Source organism: Doryrhamphus excisus, linkage group LG6, assembly GCF_037039965.1.
Source record: "Doryrhamphus excisus strain RoL-2023G ecotype Guam linkage group LG6, RoL_Dexc_Guam_v1.1, whole genome shotgun sequence".
In the NCBI taxonomy this organism is placed as follows: Eukaryota; Metazoa; Chordata; class Actinopteri; order Syngnathiformes; family Syngnathidae; genus Doryrhamphus; species Doryrhamphus excisus.
Window position 1 is genome coordinate 23,736,428 of NC_136362.1, and position 20,092 is coordinate 23,756,519.

Below are 20,092 nucleotides of genomic sequence, written 5' to 3' on the forward strand. Positions count from 1 at the left end.
TGTTATGTATTCCCAGCCCATCAGTCATCCGGGAAATATGGATTGTGTGTCCAAACTGGGGATGGATGCTCGTGTACACACCTTCAGACATCAAGAACATATCCTTGTTCCTATTTGTCATCTTGATTTTTTTTTGTAAAAGGAGGTCTTGAAAGGCCATGTTTCCACCCAGTTTCGAACATGGGAACTTTTGCGTGTGAGGTAAACGTGATAACCACTACACTATGGAAACCTGAAGGAAGGGGCTTTTAAGGGGACTGGTGAAGTCACAAAGCAGTTGCCAAACAATGAAACACGACGATGTGTCCAAAGTGGGGGCAGATTGACAATTGTCCAAATGGACAAAGATTTCTCCTTTGTAGGGAAAATTGTTCCAGAAATAATGGGCTTTTCTTCAACAAAACAAGACATCATAATTGCGGCTTGAAAGAAACACCTTAGCCACCCTCGGGATCACTTTGATATCTCGGTGAACTCAACTTGTGCCCTTGGAGTCAATGGTTTGTAAATAGGCTTGTAACCTCCTCTAACCTTGTCTGGATGGCTGGATGTCTGGCCAGAGGTCCTTCAGACAAGACGGTATTGCCATTCTTTCCTGGCAGACATAACATAAGAAACAGCTTGTCCTTCGAGCCGGATTTGAACCAGCGACCTAAGGATGCCAGCTTGAACCACTACAGTCCTCCGCTCTTCCAACTGAGCTATCGAAGGTCTTGTTGTTGAGTACAGCCAAGCGTTTGACAGCGTCTTCACTGTGTACTGCTTTCCTTTCCTGAGACGCCGGATGGTGGTCCAGAATCTCTTCGAAGCCGTCCGGAAGTCCTTCTCCATGGCTTCTCCAAACTCCTCCCATGTCAGAGTTTTTGCCTCAGCGAATGCCAAAGCCGCGGAACGCTAAACCCAGTCCTAACCTAAACCCAGTCCTAACTGCATTCTCCCCTCTAGCACCTTGTCTTGTTGTGGGATCAATGCCCACAGTCTCCAAGGAGTTCTTTGCCTTTTGTAGAAGAGATGTTGTGATTGGATCACCCCTGAGCATCCGACAAATACCCCAAACCAGGGGAATTACCTCAAATGGTAAAGTGCTTGCTTAGCATGCGAGAAGTAGCAGAGTCGATACCCGCATTCTCCAAGGAATCCTTTGTATTTTGTAAAAGAGATGTGGGATCGGAAATGAGTCCAGGATCTATCTATCTATCCCTCAGCGTCAGACAAATACCCCAAACCTAATCCTGGCCGCGTTCTCTAGATTAGTCTCTTATCATGGAATAGTGAAGAAACCCAGTACGTGATTTATTGTTCTCAAGTAGCGCATCAAGGTGACCCCAACCATTCCACCGAGGCCGAAGACAAATCCTACCTCCAGTCAAAACCTATCCAAATGTCAATTCCCTGAACGTAAATCGAACCCGGACCACAGCGGTGAGAGCACCGAATCCTAGCCACTAGACCACCAGGGACCGCTTTTGGTCTGCACTCAGAAAGGCAGAGACTGTGTCGCTTCTCTTTGGCCTTCTCGGTGTTGAGGATGAGGCAGCAGAAGTCTTGTGGCATTTTGGACTTGACCACAGGAGGAGGATAAAAGAGATTGGTTTCACATTTAATACTTCTCCTCACCGCCTGAACAGGGACTTGAACCCTGGACCCTCAGATTAAAAGTCTGATGCTCTACCAACTGAGCTATCCAGGCCCTTGATAAATAAGGACAACTCAATGAAGACAAAATCTTCTGGCATACTGTACTTGTCCTTGCAGAGATGAAGAGGCCCCGGTCCCGAAATGTCCACCCCCAAGATGGACTGAGGTCTTAAACTACCCACATGGACAATCCAAATATCTTCTGGACAAAAAGAGTTTGTCGTCAGACAAGAGAAAGGTTGAGCCAGTCACCTGAACATGAAACTTTTGATCTGAGTGTCCGGGATTCAAGTCCCTGTTCAGGTGACCAGGTCTGAGGTCCACTTGCAAACGCCTCCTTTTTGCCCTCAAACCACGAGGGCAACAGGACAATCCCTTGGTACTCTATGGAAACTACATGAGGAGACTGGCTTTTAACTGGAACTGGAAAGACTTGTGGCCCCGCACGACTTGTGGCCCCGCACACAAACCAAGTATCTTCTGATCAGCTGATCCTTGACATCAGCTGTCACAGACATTGGCGTCGTTTGGGGACCTCATCCTGATCCACGGTTACCACTGATTTGTAGAGTAAGTCAATAAGTCATCATACTCTTACAGGAAGACTCGGTCCAAACACTCAATTGCTGCAGGGCAAGTAGGTTCCACCAAGACTTGAACTTGGACCACTGGATTCAGAGTCCAGAGTGCTAACCATTACACCATGGAACCCTTTGTTTTGGATGTGACTGGCACCTTCCTTCTCCATGGCTTCTCCAAACTCCTCCCATGTCAGAGTTTTTGCCTCAGCGAATGCCAAAGCCGCGGACCGCTTGGCCTGTCGGTTCCCGTCAGCTGAAGTCCCATGAGCCAAAAAGGCCCAATAGAACTCCTTCAGCTTGACGACATCCCTCACCAATGGTATCCACCAACGGGTTCTAGGATTATCGCCACGACAGGCCCTGACCACCTTAGGGCCACAGCCGCCTCGACAATGGAGGCACAGAACATCCCTGCCTCCCTCTGGATCTTGCAGGTCACTGGGAAGATATTCGGCTCGAAGGACCATTTGGTCCCGAACATGAAACTTTTGATCTGAGTGTCCCGGATTCAAGTCCCTGTTCAGGTGACCAGGTCTGAGGTCCACTTGCAAAGGCCTCCTTTAGCCCTCAAAATACAAGGACAACACCTTGGTACTTTATGGAAGCTACATGAGGAGCCGGGCTTTTAACTGGAACTGGAAAGACTTGCGGCCCCGCACTGTCAATAGGGGGATTTGAACCCACGCCTCATTAGAGACTGCAAACTGAATGCAGCGCCTTCGACCGCTCGGCCATCCTGACCCTTCAGGATCCATTTGAAGGTTCTCTTAATGGTTTTTAAATGTCTTAGGGGTTGTGGGCCTTCTTATTTTTCTTTTATGTTATGAACCCTCGCGGTCCATCAGGTCCTCCAACACCGACCTGTTATGTATTCCCAGCCCATCAGTCATCCGGGAAATATGGATTGTGTGTCCAAACTGGGGATGGATGCTCGTGTACACACCTTCAGACATCAAGAACATATCCTTGTTCCTATTTGTCATCTTGATTTTTTTTTGTAAAAGGAGGTCTTGAAAGGCCATGTTTCCACCCAGTTTCGAACTGGGGACCTTTTGCGTGTGAGGCAAACGTGATAACCACTACACTATGGAAACCTGAAGGAAGGGGCTTTTAAGGGGACTGGTGAAGTCACAAAGCAGTTGCCAAACAATGAAACACGACGATGTGTCCAAAGTGGGGGCAGATTGACAATTGTCCAAATGGACAAAGATTTCTCCTTTGTAGAGAAAATTGTTCCAGAAATAATGGGCTTTTCTTCAACAAAACAAGACATCATAATTGCGGCTTGAAAGAAACACCTGAGCCACCCTCGGGATCACTTTGATATCTCGGTGAACTCAACTTGTGCCCTTGGAGTCAATGGTTTGTAAATAGGCTTGTAACCTCCTCTAACCTTGTCTGGATGGCTGGATGTCTGGCCAGAGGTCCTTCAGACAAGACGGTATTGCCATTCTTTCCTGGCAGACATAACATAAGAAACAGCTTGTCCTTCGAGCCGGATTTGAACCAGCGACCTAAGGATGCCAGCTTGAACCACTACAGTCCTCCGCTCTTCCAACTGAGCTATCGAAGGTCTTGTTGTTGAGTACAGCCAAGCGTTTGACAGCGTCTTCACTGTGTACTGCTTTCCTTTCCTGAGACGCCGGATGGTGGTCCAGAATCTCTTCGAAGCCGTCCGGAAGTCCTTCTCCATGGCTTCTCCAAACTCCTCCCATGTCAGAGTTTTTGCCTCAGCGAATGCCAAAGCCGCGGAACGCTAAACCCAGTCCTAACCTAAACCCAGTCCTAACTGCATTCTCCCCTCTAGCACCTTGTCTTGTTGTGGGATCAATGCCCACAGTCTCCAAGGAGTTCTTTGCCTTTTGTAGAAGAGATGTTGTGATTGGATCACCCCTGAGCATCCGACAAATACCCCAAACCAGGGGAATTACCTCAAATGGTAAAGTGCTTGCTTAGCATGCGAGAAGTAGCAGAGTCGATACCCGCATTCTCCAAGGAATCCTTTGTATTTTGTAAAAGAGATGTGGGATCGGAAATGAGTCCAGGATCTATCTATCTATCCCTCAGCGTCAGACAAATACCCCAAACCTAATCCTGGCCGCGTTCTCTAGATTAGTCTCTTATCATGGAATAGTGAAGAAACCCAGTACGTGATTTATTGTTCTCAAGTAGCGCATCAAGGTGACCCCAACCATTCCACCGAGGCCGAAGACAAATCCTACCTCCAGTCAAAACCTATCCAAATGTCAATTCCCTGAACGTAAATCGAACCCGGACCACAGCGGTGAGAGCACCGAATCCTAGCCACTAGACCACCAGGGACCGCTTTTGGTCTGCACTCAGAAAGGCAGAGACTGTGTCGCTTCTCTTTGGCCTTCTCGGTGTTGAGGATGAGGCAGCAGAAGTCTTGTGGCATTTTGGACTTGACCACAGGAGGAGGATAAAAGAGATTGGTTTCACATTTAATACTTCTCCTCACCGCCTGAACAGGGACTTGAACCCTGGACCCTCAGATTAAAAGTCTGATGCTCTACCAACTGAGCTATCCAGGCCCTTGATAAATAAGGACAACTCAATGAAGACAAAATCTTCTGGCATACTGTACTTGTCCTTGCAGAGATGAAGAGGCCCCGGTCCCGAAATGTCCACCCCCAAGATGGACTGAGGTCTTAAACTACCCACATGGACAATCCAAATATCTTCTGGACAAAAAGAGTTTGTCGTCAGACAAGAGAAAGGTTGAGCCAGTCACCTGAACATGAAACTTTTGATCTGAGTGTCCGGGATTCAAGTCCCTGTTCAGGTGACCAGGTCTGAGGTCCACTTGCAAACGCCTCCTTTTTGCCCTCAAACCACGAGGGCAACAGGACAATCCCTTGGTACTCTATGGAAACTACATGAGGAGACTGGCTTTTAACTGGAACTGGAAAGACTTGTGGCCCCGCACGACTTGTGGCCCCGCACACAAACCAAGTATCTTCTGATCAGCTGATCCTTGACATCAGCTGTCACAGACATTGGCGTCGTTTGGGGACCTCATCCTGATCCACGGTTACCACTGATTTGTAGAGTAAGTCAATAAGTCATCATACTCTTACAGGAAGACTCGGTCCAAACACTCAATTGCTGCAGGGCAAGTAGGTTCCACCAAGACTTGAACTTGGACCACTGGATTCAGAGTCCAGAGTGCTAACCATTACACCATGGAACCCTTTGTTTTGGATGTGACTGGCACCTTCCTTCTCCATGGCTTCTCCAAACTCCTCCCATGTCAGAGTTTTTGCCTCAGCGAATGCCAAAGCCGCGGACCGCTTGGCCTGTCGGTTCCCGTCAGCTGAAGTCCCATGAGCCAAAAAGGCCCAATAGAACTCCTTCAGCTTGACGACATCCCTCACCAATGGTATCCACCAACGGGTTCTAGGATTATCGCCACGACAGGCCCTGACCACCTTAGGGCCACAGCCGCCTCGACAATGGAGGCACAGAACATCCCTGCCTCCCTCTGGATCTTGCAGGTCACTGGGAAGATATTCGGCTCGAAGGACCATTTGGTCCCGAACATGAAACTTTTGATCTGAGTGTCCCGGATTCAAGTCCCTGTTCAGGTGACCAGGTCTGAGGTCCACTTGCAAAGGCCTCCTTTAGCCCTCAAAATACAAGGACAACACCTTGGTACTTTATGGAAGCTACATGAGGAGCCGGGCTTTTAACTGGAACTGGAAAGACTTGCGGCCCCGCACTGTCAATAGGGGGATTTGAACCCACGCCTCATTAGAGACTGCAAACTGAATGCAGCGCCTTCGACCGCTCGGCCATCCTGACCCTTCAGGATCCATTTGAAGGTTCTCTTAATGGTTTTTAAATGTCTTAGGGGTTGTGGGCCTTCTTATTTTTCTTTTATGTTATGAACCCTCGCGGTCCATCAGGTCCTCCAACACCGACCTGTTATGTATTCCCAGCCCATCAGTCATCCGGGAAATATGGATTGTGTGTCCAAACTGGGGATGGATGCTCGTGTACACACCTTCAGACATCAAGAACATATCCTTGTTCCTATTTGTCATCTTGATTTTTTTTTGTAAAAGGAGGTCTTGAAAGGCCATGTTTCCACCCAGTTTCGAACTGGGGACCTTTTGCGTGTGAGGCAAACGTGATAACCACTACACTATGGAAACCTGAAGGAAGGGGCTTTTAAGGGGACTGGTGAAGTCACAAAGCAGTTGCCAAACAATGAAACACGACGATGTGTCCAAAGTGGGGGCAGATTGACAATTGTCCAAATGGACAAAGATTTCTCCTTTGTAGGGAAAATTGTTCCAGAAATAATGGGCTTTTCTTCAACAAAACAAGACATCATAATTGCGGCTTGAAAGAAACACCTTAGCCACCCTCGGGATCACTTTGATATCTCGGTGAACTCAACTTGTGCCCTTGGAGTCAATGGTTTGTAAATAGGCTTGTAACCTCCTCTAACCTTGTCTGGATGGCTGGATGTCTGGCCAGAGGTCCTTCAGACAAGACGGTATTGCCATTCTTTCCTGGCAGACATAACATAAGAAACAGCTTGTCCTTCGAGCCGGATTTGAACCAGCGACCTAAGGATGCCAGCTTGAACCACTACAGTCCTCCGCTCTTCCAACTGAGCTATCGAAGGTCTTGTTGTTGAGTACAGCCAAGCGTTTGACAGCGTCTTCACTGTGTACTGCTTTCCTTTCCTGAGACGCCGGATGGTGGTCCAGAATCTCTTCGAAGCCGTCCGGAAGTCCTTCTCCATGGCTTCTCCAAACTCCTCCCATGTCAGAGTTTTTGCCTCAGCGAATGCCAAAGCCGCGGAACGCTAAACCCAGTCCTAACCTAAACCCAGTCCTAACTGCATTCTCCCCTCTAGCACCTTGTCTTGTTGTGGGATCAATGCCCACAGTCTCCAAGGAGTTCTTTGCCTTTTGTAGAAGAGATGTTGTGATTGGATCACCCCTGAGCATCCGACAAATACCCCAAACCAGGGGAATTACCTCAAATGGTAAAGTGCTTGCTTAGCATGCGAGAAGTAGCAGAGTCGATACCCGCATTCTCCAAGGAATCCTTTGTAGTTTGTAAAAGAGATGTGGGATCGGAAATGAGTCCAGGATCTATCTATCTATCCCTCAGCGTCAGACAAATACCCCAAACCTAATCCTGGCCGCGTTCTCTAGATTAGTCTCTTATCATGGAATAGTGAAGAAACCCAGTACGTGATTTATTGTTCTCAAGTAGCGCATCAAGGTGACCCCAACCATTCCACCGAGGCCGAAGACAAATCCTACCTCCAGTCAAAACCTATCCAAATGTCAATTCCCTGAACGTAAATCGAACCCGGACCACAGCGGTGAGAGCACCGAATCCTAGCCACTAGACCACCAGGGACCGCTTTTGGTCTGCACTCAGAAAGGCAGAGACTGTGTCGCTTCTCTTTGGCCTTCTCGGTGTTGAGGATGAGGCAGCAGAAGTCTTGTGGCATTTTGGACTTGACCACAGGAGGAGGATAAAAGAGATTGGTTTCACATTTAATACTTCTCCTCACCGCCTGAACAGGGACTTGAACCCTGGACCCTCAGATTAAAAGTCTGATGCTCTACCAACTGAGCTATCCAGGCCCTTGATAAATAAGGACAACTCAATGAAGACAAAATCTTCTGGCATACTGTACTTGTCCTTGCAGAGATGAAGAGGCCCCGGTCCCGAAATGTCCACCCCCAAGATGGACTGAGGTCTTAAACTACCCACATGGACAATCCAAATATCTTCTGGACAAAAAGAGTTTGTCGTCAGACAAGAGAAAGGTTGAGCCAGTCACCTGAACATGAAACTTTTGATCTGAGTGTCCGGGATTCAAGTCCCTGTTCAGGTGACCAGGTCTGAGGTCCACTTGCAAACGCCTCCTTTTTGCCCTCAAAATACAAGGACAACACCTTGGTACTTTATGGAAGCTACATGAGGAGCCGGGCTTTTAACTGGAACTGGAAAGACTTGCGGCCCCGCACTGTCAATAGGGGGATTTGAACCCACGCCTCATTAGAGACTGCAAACTGAATGCAGCGCCTTCGACCGCTCGGCCATCCTGACCCTTCAGGATCCATTTGAAGGTTCTCTTAATGGTTTTTAAATGTCTTAGGGGTTGTGGGCCTTCTTATTTTTCTTTTATGTTATGAACCCTCGCGGTCCATCAGGTCCTCCAACACCGACCTGTTATGTATTCCCAGCCCATCAGTCATCCGGGAAATATGGATTGTGTGTCCAAACTGGGGATGGATGCTCGTGTACACACCTTCAGACATCAAGAACATATCCTTGTTCCTATTTGTCATTTTGATTTTTTTTGTAAAAGGAGGTCTTGAAAGGCCATGTTTCCACCCAGTTTCGAACTTCTCCAAGTGCTCAGCTGTGTTGTACAATCTGACAGTCCTTTGCTACCAATCATTCCAGTCGTGGATAATGGACCTGACCAGGAAAATGAAAGCTGTGGGATTTCAACCAGTGGCTCCTGAGCGAAAGGAGCCTTAATCTGGTGCTTTAGACCACTCATCCACACAACCCAAAAGGTGCCCTGATCAGGAAAAAACTTTGACCTTGTGAGGTTCGCTGACAACGGAGGACATTGAAATGGAGCCACACAAAGGAGGGTACCTGCACTGTTTACATGTCCGTTGACCAGGTAGACCGGGATTCAATTGGCGGACTTGAAATTATTCAAATGTGCAGTGACAGCAGTTCACAGACAGCGCTGAAAGATGACCCGAACCGTTCGACCGAGGACCAAGACAAATCCTATCTCCAGTCAAAACCTAACCAAATGTCAGTTCCCTGACCGGGAATTGAACATCAGCAGTGTTGGCATTCTCCATAAACTCGTGTGACCTTCTCTGCCAACACTGCATCAGCGGGGGAATTAGCTCAAATGGTAGAGAGCTAGCTTAACATGTCAGAGGTAGCGGGATCAATTCCCGCATTCTCCATGAACTCCTTTGTTTTTTTGATGAAATGTCCCCGATATCCCGATATCTAGGTCAAATACAGCCATAGGTATCACCCTAAACTGGATTCAGAGTCCAGAGTGCTAACCATTACACCATGGAACCCTTTGTTTTGGATGTGACTGGCACCTTCTGGCGTAACAATGGAGGCTTTGCAAACCAGGACAACAACTTTACTCTTCACGGCGTCTCATTGCGGTTGTGGCTGAGAATGCCACTATTGACTGAATTTGGATTAGATAATCAAGTCTTGTGGTGGAGAGTCTCAGGTGTAGAGTCTCAGGTGGAGAGGTGTGACGTTTCTGATCGAATTCAGAGGTCATCAGTTGGTCCTGAAAACGGTCTTGGCACTTCTTTTCACGATGAAAGGTATGAAAACAGCCCTGTTGCATTGGCCGGGAATCGGACCCGGGTCTACCACGTGGATCGATCCTGGACTCATTTCCGATTCTAACATCTATTTTACAAAAGGCAAAGAACTCCTCGAAGACTGCGGGCATTGATACCACAACAAGACAAGGTTATACCTATGGCTGTATTTGGCCTAGATATCGGGATTGGGGCCTGGGTTAGTGTTTGGTACTTGGGAACATTTAATCACAAAAAACAAAAGAGATTTTGGAGAATGCGGGCATTGATCCCGCTTCCTCTCACATGCGAAGCTAGCACTCTACCATTTGAGCTAAATCTCCTGCTGTTGCAGCGTTGGCAGAGAAGGTCCAGTCTGAGAACTATTTTGGTTGCTTTGCTGGACTACATCAAAGCGACACAGTCTCTGCCTTTCTGAGTGCAGACCTAAAGCAGTCACTGGTGGTCTAGTGGCTAGGATTCGGCGCTTTCACCGCTGCGGCCTGGGTTCGATTCCCGGTCAGGTAGTTGACATTTGGATAGGTTTTGACTGGAGATAGAGTCGCCAGATGGTCAACCTCCCACCTGTAGGCGAGTACCGAGGCCATGTCGGCGAAGACGGCAGTACATGGCACAGATAGAGCTTCACCCTTCCCCCACTTGAGGCCCCTACTGAAAAAGCAGAACCCACCATCGCAGCTAAAATAGGCCACTTGGGAGAGCGTTGGACTGAAGTTCTAAAGGTCCTCACAATAAACCTCACTCCTCCTGATGGTCGTTACGTCTTTCAATAATGGGGCGTTAAAATGTGGATTTTCAAAAGGACCAAGACAATCCATCTGCAACCTGGTCAACGGACATGTAAACAGTGCAGGTACCCTGCTTTGTGCGGCTCCTTTTCAGTGTCCTCCATTGTCAGCGAACCTCACAAGGTCACAGTTTTTTCCTGATCAGGGCACCGTTTTAGGTTGTGTGGATGAGTGGTCTAAAGCACCAGATTAAGGCTCCTTTTGCTCAGGGGGCACTGGTTGTTGCACAATTTTCCACAGGAAAGAAATCTTGACGATGTATCACCAAAAGTGCTGAACCGCCCACTGTGGGGCTGAAACTAGCGCACAAGGAATAACTTGCTTAAGTACACCTTTTGGACCTCGATGACCCATCAAGAAGTCAACCTTTGTTGGTTCAATTCTCCCATTCACCATGAGGATGTGTGCTGGTTTAGTGCATATGCAGAACTTAGTTCCCATCGTGTAACCATGTTTGGTGTGTTTGAGGGGGTATAGCTCAGTGGTAGAGCATTTGACTGCAGATCAAGAGGTCTCCGGTTCAAATCCAGATGCCCCCTGATGCACTCCTTTGGTTTAAGAATAGTCTAGTACATGAATGCATGGCTCATAATAGCAACAACTTCGGTGTAATATAACTCGAGATTGTTTCCCTTTTTGCATGGCTCCTTTCTACATTCTTCACACTGACATGAAATTTCTGCTGTGGCTTTTGTCCAATTTCCTCACGGATGACACAGCCCCCCCCCCCCATGTCTAAGAGAAAGTCCAGCCGCACCACAAAACAAAGTCATTTCAGCTGCTTTTACCCACGATCTTATCCTTTCCGTGCTGACTCAAAGCTCAGGACCATCGGACCAGAGCTCTGCCTTTGGGTTCAGCTCCCACATCACTGTGGCGGACCAGTGGAGCATCCAACGTAGATCAACTGGTAAACTGTCATGTTAGATGCCAAGAACAAGACGCCAAGGTACCTTGAACTCCTCCAGTGGGGGTCGGATCTCTTCCCCAACACATAGACAATTTCATTGAAATGTCAAGACAACCTCTTTTGTCCTTCTAATGTGGTCTGTTTTGTTAGCCCAAATGTCCAAAATCACAAGAGTTTTGCCTTTGTAGGGAGCATTGTAGTACATGTCACATGTGTACTACACATGACATTAGAAAGGATGGGAATTTCTTCAACACAACAAGACTTCTGCTAAGGGGTAGATCCAATCCCAACATCTCTTCTACAAAAGGTGAAGAACTCCTTGGAGAATGTGGGCATTGATCCCAAACAAGACAATACAAGGTGCTAGACAGGAGAATGCAGTTAGGACTGGGTTTAGGGTGATACCTATGGCTGTATTTGGCCTAGATATTGGGATTGGGGCCCGGATTAGTGTTTGGTACTTGGGAACATTTAATCACAAAAAACAAAAGAGGTTTTGGAGAATGCGGGCATCGATCCCACTACCTCTCACATGCAAAGCAAGCGCTCTACCATTTGAGCTAATTCCCCTGCTGCTGCAGCATTGGCAGATAAATCTTCTGGCATACTGTACTTGTCCTTGCAGCGGTGAAGAGGCCCTGGTCCCGAAATGTCCACCTTCAAGATGGACTGAGGTCTTAAACTACCCACATGGACAAGCCAAATATCTTCTGGACAAAAAGAGTTCATGGTCAGACACGACAAAGGTTGAGCCGGTCACCCGAACATGAAACTTTTGATCTGAGTGTTCGGGATTCAAGTCCCTGTTCAGGTGACCGGGTCTAAGGTCCACTTGCAAACGCCTCCTTTTTGCCCTCAATATACGAGGGCAACAGGACAATCCCTTGGTACTCTATGGAAACTACATGAGGAGCCTGGCTTTTAACTGGAACTGGAAAGACTTGTGGCCCCACACACAAACCAAGTATCTTCTGATCAGCTGATCCTTGACATCAGCTGTCACAGACATTGGCGTTGTTTAGGGACCTCATCCTGATCCACGGTTACCACTGATTTGTATAGTAAGTCAATAAGTCATCATACTCTTACTATTAAAGGAGGACACAGTCCAAACACTCGATTGCTGCAGGGCAAGTAGGTTCCACCAAGACTTGAACTTGGATCACTGGATTCAGAGTCCAGAGTGCTAACCATTACACCATGGAACCCTTTGTTTTGGATGTGACTGGGACCTTCTGGCATAAGAATGGAGGCTTTGCAAACCAGGACACCAACTTTACTCTTTGATGAGCGCAAAGTATTTTGGGGTACAATCCAGGGGTCTTGTGCTCTCACGGAAATGGCTGTCCTTTTCCAACAGGAGTTGAGATGAAATGATCACTCAATCAGAATTTCTCCGTTTGCCAATTTCAGACTGTGTCACAAAGACTCAAGTCCAACTCCATCGACAGGGAAGCGGAGGTCCTTCAGACAAGACGGTTTTGCCATTTTTCCTGGCAGACATAACATAACCAAAGGGCTGGTCCTTCGAGCCGGACTTGAACCTGCGACCTAAGGATGCCAGCTTGAACAACTACAGTCCTCCACTCTTCCAACTGCGCTATCGAAGGTCTTGTTGCTTTGAGGCTAGTGAGTACGGCCGAGCGTTCAATGGCGTCTCATTGCGGTTGTGGCTGAGAATGCCACTATTGACAGAATTTGGAATAGATAATCAAGTCTTGTGGTGGAGAGTCTCAGGTGGAGAGTCTCAGGTGAAGTGTGACGTTTCTGATCGAATTCAGAGGTCATCAGTTGGTCCTGAAAACGGTCTTGGCACTTCTTTTCACGATTTCCAATCCCACATCTCTTTTACAAAATACAAAGGATTCCTTGGAGAATGTGAGTATCGATTCTGCCACTTCTCGCATGCTAAGCAAGCACTTTACCATTTGACGTAATTCCCCTAGTTTGGGGTAATTAGTCGGATGTTAAGGGATAGATCCAATCCCAACATCTCTTCTACAAAAGGCAAAGAACTCCTAGGAGACTGCGGGCATTGATCCCACAACATGACAAGACTAGGTGCTAGACAGGAGAATGCAGTTAGGACTGGGTTTAGGTTAGGACTGAGTTTAGGGTGATACCTACGGCTGTATTTGGCCTAGGTATCGGGATTGGGGCCTGGATTAGTGTTTGATACTTGGGAACATTTAATGACAAAAAAACAAAAGAGATTTTGGAGAATGCGGGCATTGATCCCGCTACCTCTCACATGCTAAGCGAGCGCTCTACCATTTGAGCTAATTCCCCTGCTGATGCAGCATTGGCAGAGAAGGTCTAGTCTCATAACTATTTTGGTTCCTTTGCTGGAGTACGTCAAAGCGACACAGTATCTGCCTTTTTGAGTGCAACAATGATGAGGACAACTCCATCCATCCATCCATTTACCTGAAACTTCTCATCTCTTTGTGACCGTTGACCCTGGTCTTTGACCCTGGTCATGTTTACTCCAAATGACACATGGTCAACCTCCCACCTGTAGGCGAACTCGTCGTCCACAGTACCGAGGCCATGTCGGCGAAGACGGCAGTACATGGCACAGATACAGCTTCACCCTTCCCCCACTTGAGGCCCCTACTGAAAAAGCAGAACCCACCATCGCAGCTAAAATAGGCCACTTGGGAGAGCGTTGGACTGAAGTTCTAAAGGTCCTCACAATAAACCTCACTCCTCCTGATGGTCGTTACGTCTTTCAATAATGGGGCGTTAAAATGTGGATTTTCAAAAGGACCAAGACAATCCATCTGCAACCTGGTCAACGGACATGTAAACAGTGCAGGTACCCTGCTTTGTGCGGCTCCTTTTCAGTGTCCTCCATTGTCAGCGAACCTCACAAGGTCACAGTTTTTTCCTGATCAGGGCACCGTTTTAGGTTGTGTGGATGAGTGGTCTAAAGCACCAGATTAAGGCTCCTTTTGCTCAGGGGGCACTGGTTGTTGCACAATTTTCCACAGGAAAGAAATCTTGACGATGTATCACCAAAAGTGCTGAACCGCCCACTGTGGGGCTGAAACTAGCGCACAAGGAATAACTTGCTTAAGTACACCTTTTGGACCTCGATGACCCATCAAGAAGTCAACCTTTGTTGGTTCAATTCTCCCATTCACCATGAGGATGTGTGCTGGTTTAGTGCATATGCAGAACTTAGTTCCCATCGTGTAACCATGTTTGGTGTGTTTGAGGGGGTATAGCTCAGTGGTAGAGCATTTGACTGCAGATCAAGAGGTCTCCGGTTCAAATCCGGATGCCCCCTGATGCACTCCTTTGGTTTAAGAATAGTCTAGTACATGAATGCATGGCTCATAATAGCAACAACTTCGGTGTAATATAACTCGAGATTGTTTCCCTTTTTGCATGGCTCCTTTCTACATTCTTCACACTGACATGAAATTTCTGCTGTGGCTTTTGTCCAATTTCCTCACGGATGACACAGCCCCCCCCCCATGTCTAAGAGAAAGTCCAGCCGCACCACAAAACAAAGTCATTTCAGCTGCTTTTACCCACGATCTTATCCTTTCCGTGCTGACTCAAAGCTCAGGACCATCGGACCAGAGCTCTGCCTTTGGGTTCAGCTCCCACATCACTGTGGCGGACCAGTGGAGCATCCAACGTAGATCAACTGGTAAACTGTCATGTTAGATGCCAAGAACAAGACGCCAAGGTACCTTGAACTCCTCCAGTGGGGGTCGGATCTCTTCCCCAACACATAGACAATTTCATTGAAATGTCAAGACAACCTCTTTTGTCCTTCTAATGTGGTCTGTTTTGTTAGCCCAAATGTCCAAAATCACAAGAGTTTTGCCTTTGTAGGGAGCATTGTAGTACATGTCACATGTGTACTACACATGACATTAGAAAGGATGGGAATTTCTTCAACACAACAAGACTTCTGATTCAAAAACATTTTGTTGAAGAAAAGCCCATTATTTCTGGAACATCTTATGTGAACTACAATTCTCCCTACAAAGGAGAGATCTTGGTCTGTTTGGACAATTGTCAATCTGCCCCCACTTTGGACACATCATCATGTTTCATTGTTTGGCCACTGCTTTCTGAGTTTCGCCAGTACTCTTATAACCCCCCCTCCTCTGCTCCGGGTTTCTTTAGATTAGTGGTTATCCCGTTTGCCTCACACGCATAAGGCCCCCTGTTTAAACTGCGTGGAAACATGGGCTTTCTATTCCCTCTTTTACAAAATAACTGGTGGTCTAGTGGCTAGAATTCGGTGCTCTCACTGCCGCGGCCCGGTTTCGATTCCCGATCAGGGAATTGACATTTGGATAGGTTTTTACTGGAGAGAGGATTTGTCTTCGGCCTCGTTGGAATGGTTGGGGTCATCTTGAAGCGCTGTTTGGGAACAATAACTCACTGACTCGGTTTCTTCACTATTACATGACAAGAGACTGGTCTAGAGAACGCAGCCAGGATTAGGTTTGGGGTATTTGTCTGACGCTGATGGATAGATCCTGGACTCATTTCCGATCCCACATCTCTTTGACAAAATACAAAGGATTCCTTTGGGAATGCGGGTATTGATTCTGCTGCATCTCGCATGGTAAGCAAGCACTTTACCATTTGAGGTAATTCCCCTGGTTTGGGGTATTTGTCGGATGCTAAGGGGTAGATCCAATCCCAACATCTCTTCTACAAAAGGTGAAGAACTCCTTGGAGAATGTGGGCATTGATCCCAAACAAGACAATACAAGGTGCTAGACAGGAGAATGCAGTTAGGACTGGGTTTAGGGTGATACCTATGGCTGTATTTGGCCTAGATATTGGGATTGGGGCCCGGATTAGTGTTTGGTACTTGGGAACATTTAATCACAAAAAACAAAAGAGGTTTTGGAGAATGCGGGCATCGATCCCACTACCTCTCACATGCAAAGCAAGCGCTCTACCATTTGAGCTAATTCCCCTGCTGCTGCAGCATTGGCAGATAAATCTTCTGGCATACTGTACTTGTCCTTGCAGCGGTGAAGAGGCCCTGGTCCCGAAATGTCCACCTTCAAGATGGACTGAGGTCTTAAACTACCCACATGGACAAGCCAAATATCTTCTGGACAAAAAGAGTTCATGGTCAGACACGACAAAGGTTGAGCCGGTCACCCGAACATGAAACTTTTGATCTGAGTGTTCGGGATTCAAGTCCCTGTTCAGGTGACCGGGTCTAAGGTCCACTTGCAAACGCCTCCTTTTTGCCCTCAATATACGAGGGCAACAGGACAATCCCTTGGTACTCTATGGAAACTACATGAGGAGCCTGGCTTTTAACTGGAACTGGAAAGACTTGTGGCCCCACACACAAACCAAGTATCTTCTGATCAGCTGATCCTTGACATCAGCTGTCACAGACATTGGCGTCGTTTAGGGACCTCATCCTGATCCACGGTTACCACTGATTTGTATAGTAAGTCAATAAGTCATCATACTCTTACTATTAAAGGAGGACACAGTCCAAACACTCGATTGCTGCAGGGCAAGTAGGTTCCACCAAGACTTGAACTTGGATCACTGGATTCAGAGTCCAGAGTGCTAACCATTACACCATGGAACCCTTTGTTTTGGATGTGACTGGGACCTTCTGGCATAAGAATGGAGGCTTTGCAAACCAGGACACCAACTTTACTCTTTGATGAGCGCAAAGTATTTTGGGGTACAATCCAGGGGTCTTGTGCTCTCACGGAAATGGCTGTCCTTTTCCAACAGGAGTTGAGATGAAATGATCACTCAATCAGAATTTCTCCGTTTGCCAATTTCAGACTGTGTCACAAAGACTCAAGTCCAACTCCATCGACAGGGAAGCGGAGGTCCTTCAGACAAGACGGTTTTGCCATTTTTCCTGGCAGACATAACATAACCAAAGGGCTGGTCCTTCGAGCCGGACTTGAACCTGCGACCTAAGGATGCCAGCTTGAACAACTACAGTCCTCCACTCTTCCAACTGCGCTATCGAAGGTCTTGTTGCTTTGAGGCTAGTGAGTACGGCCGAGCGTTCAATGGCGTCTCATTGCGGTTGTGGCTGAGAATGCCACTATTGACAGAATTTGGAATAGATAATCAAGTCTTGTGGTGGAGAGTCTCAGGTGGAGAGTCTCAGGTGAAGTGTGACGTTTCTGATCGAATTCAGAGGTCATCAGTTGGTCCTGAAAACGGTCTTGGCACTTCTTTTCACGATTTCCAATCCCACATCTCTTTTACAAAATACAAAGGATTCCTTGGAGAATGTGAGTATCGATTCTGGCACTTCTCGCATGCTAAGCAAGCACTTTACCATTTGACGTAATTCCCCTAGTTTGGGGTAATTAGTCGGATGTTAAGGGATAGATCCAATCCCAACATCTCTTCTACAAAAGGCAAAGAACTCCTAGGAGACTGCGGGCATTGATCCCACAACATGACAAGACTAGGTGCTAGACAGGAGAATGCAGTTAGGACTGGGTTTAGGTTAGGACTGAGTTTAGGGTGATACCTACGGCTGTATTTGGCCTAGGTATCGGGATTGGGGCCTGGATTAGTGTTTGCTACTTGGGAACATTTAATGACAAAAAAACAAAAGAGATTTTGGAGAATGCGGGCATTGATCCCGCTACCTCTCACATGCTAAGCGAGCGCTCTACCATTTGAGCTAATTCCCCTGCTGATGCAGCATTGGCAGAGAAGGTCTAGTCTCATAACTATTTTGGTTCCTTTGCTGGAGTACGTCAAAGCGACACAGTATCTGCCTTTTTGAGTGCAACAATGATGAGGACAACTCCATCCATCCATCCATTTACCTGAAACTTCTCATCTCTTTGTGACCGTTGACCCTGGTCTTTGACCCTGGTCATGTTTACTCCAAATGACACATGGTCAACCTCCCACCTGTAGGCGAACTCGTCGTCCACAGTACCGAGGCCATGTCGGCGAAGACGGCAGTACATGGCACAGATACAGCTTCACCCTTCCCCCACTTGAGGCCCCTACTGAAAAAGCAGAACCCACCATCGCAGCTAAAATAGGCCACTTGGGAGAGCGTTGGACTGAAGTTCTAAAGGTCCTCACAATAAACCTCACTCCTCCTGATGGTCGTTACGTCTTTCAATAATGGGGCGTTAAAATGTGGATTTTCAAAAGGACCAAGACAATCCATCTGCAACCTGGTCAACGGACATGTAAACAGTGCAGGTACCCTGCTTTGTGCGGCTCCTTTTCAGTGTCCTCCATTGTCAGCGAACCTCACAAGGTCACAGTTTTTTCCTGATCAGGGCACCGTTTTAGGTTGTGTGGATGAGTGGTCTAAAGCACCAGATTAAGGCTCCTTTTGCTCAGGGGGCACTGGTTGTTGCACAATTTTCCACAGGAAAGAAATCTTGACGATGTATCACCAAAAGTGCTGAACCGCCCACTGTGGGGCTGAAACTAGCGCTCAAGGAATAACTTGCTTAAGTACACTTTTTGGACCTCGATGACCCATCAAGAAGTCAACCTTTGTTGGTTCAATTCTCCCATTCACCATGAGGATGTGTGCTGGTTTAGTGCATATGCAGAACTTAGTTCCCATCGTGTAACCATGTTTGGTGTGTTTGAGGGGGTATAGCTCAGTGGTAGAGCATTTGACTGCAGATCAAGAGGTCTCCGGTTCAAATCCGGATGCCCCCTGATGCACTCCTTTGGTTTAAGAATAGTCTAGTACATGAATGCATGGCTCATAATAGCAACAACTTCGGTGTAATATAACTCGAGATTGTTTCCCTTTTTGCATGGCTCCTTTCTACATTCTTCACACTGACATGAAATTTCTGCTGTGGCTTTTGTCCAATTTCCTCACGGATGACACAGCCCCCCCCCCATGTCTAAGAGAAAGTCCAGCCGCACCACAAAACAAAGTCATTTCAGCTGCTTTTACCCACGATCTTATCCTTTCCGTGCTGACTCAAAGCTCAGGACCATCGGACCAGAGCTCTGCCTTTGGGTTCAGCTCCCACATCACTGTGGCGGACCAGTGGAGCATCCAACGTAGATCAACTGGTAAACTGTCATGTTAGATGCCAAGAACAAGACGCCAAGGTACCTTGAACTCCTCCAGTGGGGGTCGGATCTCTTCCCCAACACATAGACAATTTCATTGAAATTCGCCTCAGCGAATGCCAAAGCCGCGGAACGCTAAACCCAGTCCTAACCTAAACCCAGTCCTAACTGCATTCTCCCCTCTAGCACCTTGTCTTGTTGTGGGATCAATGCCCACAGTCTCCAAGGAGTTCTTTGCCTTTTGTAGAAGAGATGTTGTGATTGGATCACCCCTGAGCATCCGACAAATACCCCAAACCAGGGGAATTACCTCAAATGGTAAAGTGCTTGCTTAGCATGCGAGAAGTAGCAGAGTCGATACCCGCATTCTCCAAGGAATCCTTTGTAGTTTGTAAAAGAGATGTGGGATCGGAAATGAGTCCAGGATCTATCTATCTATCCCTCAGCGTCAGACAAATACCCCAAACCTAATCCTGGCCGCGTTCTCTAGATTAGTCTCTTATCATGGAATAGTGAAGAAACCCAGTACGTGATTTATTGTTCTCAAGTAGCGCATCAAGGTGACCCCAACCATTCCACCGAGGCCGAAGACAAATCCTACCTCCAGTCAAAACCTATCCAAATGTCAATTCCCTGAACGTAAATCGAACCCGGACCACAGCGGTGAGAGCACCGAATCCTAGCCACTAGACCACCAGGGACCGCTTTTGGTCTGCACTCAGAAAGGCAGAGACTGTGTCGCTTCTC

General features: G+C 47.4%; 16 non-coding genes across 16 annotated transcripts; 3 read left to right on the forward strand and 13 right to left on the reverse strand.

The window, feature by feature from the left end:
- Positions 1-159: 159 nt before the first annotated feature.
- Positions 160-232, reverse strand: trnav-cac (transfer RNA valine (anticodon CAC)). Its single transcript has one exon. It is a non-coding gene; the product is annotated as a tRNA-Val (tRNA).
- A 392-nt stretch (positions 233-624) lies between these two features.
- On the reverse strand, positions 625-711 carry trnay-gua (transfer RNA tyrosine (anticodon GUA)). The gene is given in 2 exon segments: positions 625-660; positions 675-711. It is a non-coding gene; the product is annotated as a tRNA-Tyr (tRNA).
- Positions 712-1,617: 906 nt separating this feature from the next.
- Positions 1,618-1,690, reverse strand: trnak-uuu (transfer RNA lysine (anticodon UUU)). The gene has a single exon. It is a non-coding gene; the product is annotated as a tRNA-Lys (tRNA).
- A 587-nt stretch (positions 1,691-2,277) lies between these two features.
- On the reverse strand, positions 2,278-2,349 carry trnaq-cug (transfer RNA glutamine (anticodon CUG)). Its single transcript has one exon. It is a non-coding gene; the product is annotated as a tRNA-Gln (tRNA).
- Positions 2,350-3,240: 891 nt separating this feature from the next.
- On the reverse strand, positions 3,241-3,313 carry trnav-cac (transfer RNA valine (anticodon CAC)). Its single transcript has one exon. It is a non-coding gene; the product is annotated as a tRNA-Val (tRNA).
- Positions 3,314-3,705: 392 nt separating this feature from the next.
- trnay-gua (transfer RNA tyrosine (anticodon GUA)) lies at positions 3,706-3,792 on the reverse strand. The gene is given in 2 exon segments: positions 3,706-3,741; positions 3,756-3,792. It is a non-coding gene; the product is annotated as a tRNA-Tyr (tRNA).
- Positions 3,793-4,698: 906 nt separating this feature from the next.
- trnak-uuu (transfer RNA lysine (anticodon UUU)) lies at positions 4,699-4,771 on the reverse strand. Its single transcript has one exon. It is a non-coding gene; the product is annotated as a tRNA-Lys (tRNA).
- Positions 4,772-5,358: 587 nt separating this feature from the next.
- Positions 5,359-5,430, reverse strand: trnaq-cug (transfer RNA glutamine (anticodon CUG)). The gene has a single exon. It is a non-coding gene; the product is annotated as a tRNA-Gln (tRNA).
- An 891-nt stretch (positions 5,431-6,321) lies between these two features.
- trnav-cac (transfer RNA valine (anticodon CAC)) lies at positions 6,322-6,394 on the reverse strand. The gene has a single exon. It is a non-coding gene; the product is annotated as a tRNA-Val (tRNA).
- A 392-nt stretch (positions 6,395-6,786) lies between these two features.
- On the reverse strand, positions 6,787-6,873 carry trnay-gua (transfer RNA tyrosine (anticodon GUA)). The gene is given in 2 exon segments: positions 6,787-6,822; positions 6,837-6,873. It is a non-coding gene; the product is annotated as a tRNA-Tyr (tRNA).
- Positions 6,874-7,779: 906 nt separating this feature from the next.
- On the reverse strand, positions 7,780-7,852 carry trnak-uuu (transfer RNA lysine (anticodon UUU)). Its single transcript has one exon. It is a non-coding gene; the product is annotated as a tRNA-Lys (tRNA).
- A 3,001-nt stretch (positions 7,853-10,853) lies between these two features.
- trnac-gca (transfer RNA cysteine (anticodon GCA)) lies at positions 10,854-10,925 on the forward strand. Its single transcript has one exon. It is a non-coding gene; the product is annotated as a tRNA-Cys (tRNA).
- A 1,510-nt stretch (positions 10,926-12,435) lies between these two features.
- Positions 12,436-12,507, reverse strand: trnaq-cug (transfer RNA glutamine (anticodon CUG)). The gene has a single exon. It is a non-coding gene; the product is annotated as a tRNA-Gln (tRNA).
- Positions 12,508-14,519: 2,012 nt separating this feature from the next.
- On the forward strand, positions 14,520-14,591 carry trnac-gca (transfer RNA cysteine (anticodon GCA)). Its single transcript has one exon. It is a non-coding gene; the product is annotated as a tRNA-Cys (tRNA).
- A 2,229-nt stretch (positions 14,592-16,820) lies between these two features.
- On the reverse strand, positions 16,821-16,892 carry trnaq-cug (transfer RNA glutamine (anticodon CUG)). Its single transcript has one exon. It is a non-coding gene; the product is annotated as a tRNA-Gln (tRNA).
- A 2,012-nt stretch (positions 16,893-18,904) lies between these two features.
- trnac-gca (transfer RNA cysteine (anticodon GCA)) lies at positions 18,905-18,976 on the forward strand. Its single transcript has one exon. It is a non-coding gene; the product is annotated as a tRNA-Cys (tRNA).
- Positions 18,977-20,092: the final 1,116 nt, after the last annotated feature.